At 39.5% G+C, this 3,401-nt stretch overlaps 1 long non-coding RNA gene across 1 annotated transcript in view; it reads right to left on the bottom strand.

Annotated features, from left to right (window-relative positions):
- Window positions 1-973, bottom strand: part of LOC107104588 — a 5,061-nt gene extending 4,088 nt beyond the window's left edge. Inside the window, exon 1 of the long non-coding RNA XR_001482269.1 lies at window positions 773-973. This is a non-coding gene — a long non-coding RNA (uncharacterized LOC107104588). The remainder of the gene's footprint in view (window positions 1-772) is intronic.
- Window positions 974-3,401: the final 2,428 nt, after the last annotated feature.

Genomic DNA, 3,401 nt, shown 5'->3' with positions numbered 1-3,401 from the left:
AGGAACGAGTTTTCTTCAGCCAGCTAGATGTCTCTATAGAAATGACCCTGGCCCCGCCCACTGAGTTTGGGTAAGGCTGACAGTAAAAAAAATTGTCACTTTTTTCCTCATGAAATAGATAAATACAGATCGAAAAGATGACATCTGATTATTTTGTTTTAAAAAATGAAATCTAAGTGATTTCAAACTTTGAAAGGTTTATCTTATAATATAATTACACACCTTTTATCATTTTACATTTCATTATTTAATGGCACATTTAACTGTTTGACGAATGTTATAAATAAATTAATAGTTTATTAAATATTTGATTTCATATTTCCTAATTTCATTGTAAATGTAATCATGGTGCATTTATCTTTATTTTATCACAGATTTATTTATTTTTTTCATTTTGGCCCCTTTAACCTTCTTCACCAATGAGATGTCAGCTGGTTGATTTATTAGTTGTTTTACCTTTTGTCCTTTTTATGTGTACCTGCAACATTCTGTTTTTAAAACAAAAAATATTTTAATACACCTGTTGGCAGTGATTGCATAGATGTCAGAGTTAACTATTTCAAACAGCTTTTGACATTTGTATTAAAAGCTATTTGTCATTTGTTTATGTAGATTTTTAGAAAAAGGTATACAATCTACATGAAGGTACAGAAGCTCTAAATGAGCAGAAATCTGTGCGGCTTCATATTTAGATGTTGAAGCTGCTGTAAAGTAGAGCCTGAGATTGGAGAGGCTGCTTTAAAGTGGATGAGAGGAAAACGTCCCGTCTTACCGTCTGTTGGAGTAGGAGAAGCTCTGCAGGCAGGCGTTCCAGCTCTGTCAGATGATCTGATTGTGGAATCTGTGCCTTTTTATGCAGACAGACTTTGCCCAAACGCCTACTCAAGAAGCGGCACATGAAAAACTGCAAACTGAAAATGAAAACATTTTTGCACTACCGAGGAGTTTGTCAGTTATAAGGAACCGAGGCCCCACCTGCTCCTCTTTAAAAAATCAGTTAAAATTTTTTACCTCCTGGGCTTAACGTCATGTTAAACCACCTGATAAGAAGAGCTTTTGCAATTCACAGTTTTAGAGCGTAGAGAATTGCAAAATGCCAAAGAAGGAAGTATTTGCCCTCTGGGTGTAACGATATGAAGGTTTAGAATTGCAGTTTTGTCTTTGCACTTGTACAAGTGTTTCCGAATGGCCAATTTTTTTTTAGATGTACATTTGTTTCCCTATAATGTATTTTTTTTCTCGAAAATGAAACTTTCTCTCACCTAAATTATAACTTATTTAAAATGTGAATTTGTTTCCTAAAATGTAAAGTTGTTTGCTATAATGTAACTTTGTTTTTAAAAATTTAAACTTTCTTTTCAAAAATACATTTGTTTCATAAAATAAAATTTTGTTTCTTCAAATGTTATTTTGTTTTTTATTTGTTAATGTGTTTTTGAATTGTAAATGTGTTTTGCACTTTTCAGCCACCGTAGAACAGGGCTGTTTCCCCCTCAAAAAATTGCCGAGGTTGAGGCCAATATGACAGCATGCACATGTAACACGGGGGAATTACCTGGATTGTGACCGAGGACGTGGCCCTAAACCAACTAGTAGACCGCTAAAAATTACATCAAGTGGCCTAGGGTCTCCCAATTAAATGTACATAGATAGGTCTGGCTTAAAATGAGGAAACAGAATTAGTATACAAATTATATATTTTATTTATGCATTATTTTACAATTAGAAGACAAACTTTATTATTCTACTTTAAAATCCAATAAGGCACAGGAACCCATGACAAAAGAAGAAGCAATCTGAGACTCTAGAAACACACTGCAAACCACGTTAGTAACACACAATAAAAGACAAGATCATATTAATTTAGAAAAACATGACTCTCTCACGCTTACCAAAACAGGGACAGTTGCAGCAAAGGCCTACTAAAAGAGGGCCAGTGCCAGTTGGCATGAAGGCCTACCAAACGAGGGCCAGTGGGCATGAAGGCCTACCAAAAGAGGGCCAGGGCCAGTTGGCATGAAGGCCTACCAAAAGAGGGCCATGGCCAGTTGCCGTGAAGGACTACAAAAAGAGGGCCAGTGCCAGTTGGCATGAAGGCCTACCAAAAGAGGGCCAGGAACAGTTACAGAGAAGGCTTACGAAAAGAGGGCCATGGCCAGTTGCCATGAAGGACTACAAAAAGAGGGCCAATGCCAGTTGCCATGGAGGCTTACCAAAAGAGGGCCAGTGCCAGTTTTTCTGAAGGCTTACTAAAAGAGGGCAGGGGCCAGTTACAGCGAAGGCTTACAAAAAGAGGGCCAGTGCTAGTTGCCCTGAAGGCTTACAAAAAGGGGCCAATGCCAGTGGCCACAAAGGCTTACCAAAACAGGGCCAGTTGCCATGAAGGCTTACTAAAAGAGGGCCCTTGCCAGTTGCTGTGAAGGCTTACCAAAAGAGTGCCAGTGCCAGTTCACATGAAGGCTTACAAAAAGAGAGCCATGGCCAGTTGCTCCAAAGGCTTACCAAAAGAGGGCCAGGGCCAGTTTCCGCAAAGGCCTACCAAAAAAGGGCCAGTTGCCGTGAAGGCTTACTAAAAGACGGCCAGTAACATTTGCTGTGAAGGCTTACGAAAAGAGGGCCAGTGTCATTTGCCGTGAAGGCTTACAAAAAGAGGGCCAGTGCCAGTTAACGCATAGGCTTACCAAAAGAGGGCAAGTTGCCGCAAAGGCCTACCAAAAGAGAGCTAGTGCCAGTTGCCGTGAAGGCTTACCAAAAGACAGCCAGTGCCAGTAGCTGTCAAGGCTAATAAAAAGGGGGCCAATGCCAGTGGCCGTGAAAGCTTACCAAAAGAGGGCCAGGGCCAGTTGCAGCGAATGCTTACCAAAAAAAGGGAAAGTGCCAGTTGGCGTTAAGGCTTAGCAAAAGAGGGCCAGTGCCAGTTGCTGTGAAGGCTTATAAAAAGAGGGCCAGTGCGAGTTGCCAGCCTATTTGTTAGCAAATAGGCCTGTCTTTGAATGTTTTGATATGTTTAACATGTTTATAGTTTCTCTGTTTTGGGGCAGTGTAAGAAGTGACTTATGTTGAACAAGTCAAAGAAGAAAAGATCACTAGTTTTATTGTAGTATTGCAGTTCTTAAATTATTAGACACTGATCCTATATTGATGGGGAACCATGGCAACAGCAAACCAATCATTTTAATTTTACGTATTTTTTAAAGCTACAGTGTGTAATAATTACAGGGATATACAGTCAGAAATAAAATATATTATACATAACTATGTTATTTATCATCATCTACGAGCTCAGCCTCTTAACCTTAATATTTGTGTTGCCTTCGAATTAGTTATTTATAATTACATAGGAGCGGGTCTCGCAGCCATGGAGGCAGACATCTTTGCGCTACGGCAGCGCAGAGCCAACA

The sequence above is a fragment of the Cyprinodon variegatus genome, unplaced genomic scaffold, assembly GCF_000732505.1.
Source record: "Cyprinodon variegatus isolate N-32 unplaced genomic scaffold, C_variegatus-1.0 Scaffold1810, whole genome shotgun sequence".
NCBI lineage: Eukaryota > Metazoa > Chordata > Actinopteri > Cyprinodontiformes > Cyprinodontidae > Cyprinodon > Cyprinodon variegatus.
This window is presented reverse-complemented; position numbering and strand designations above follow the sequence as displayed.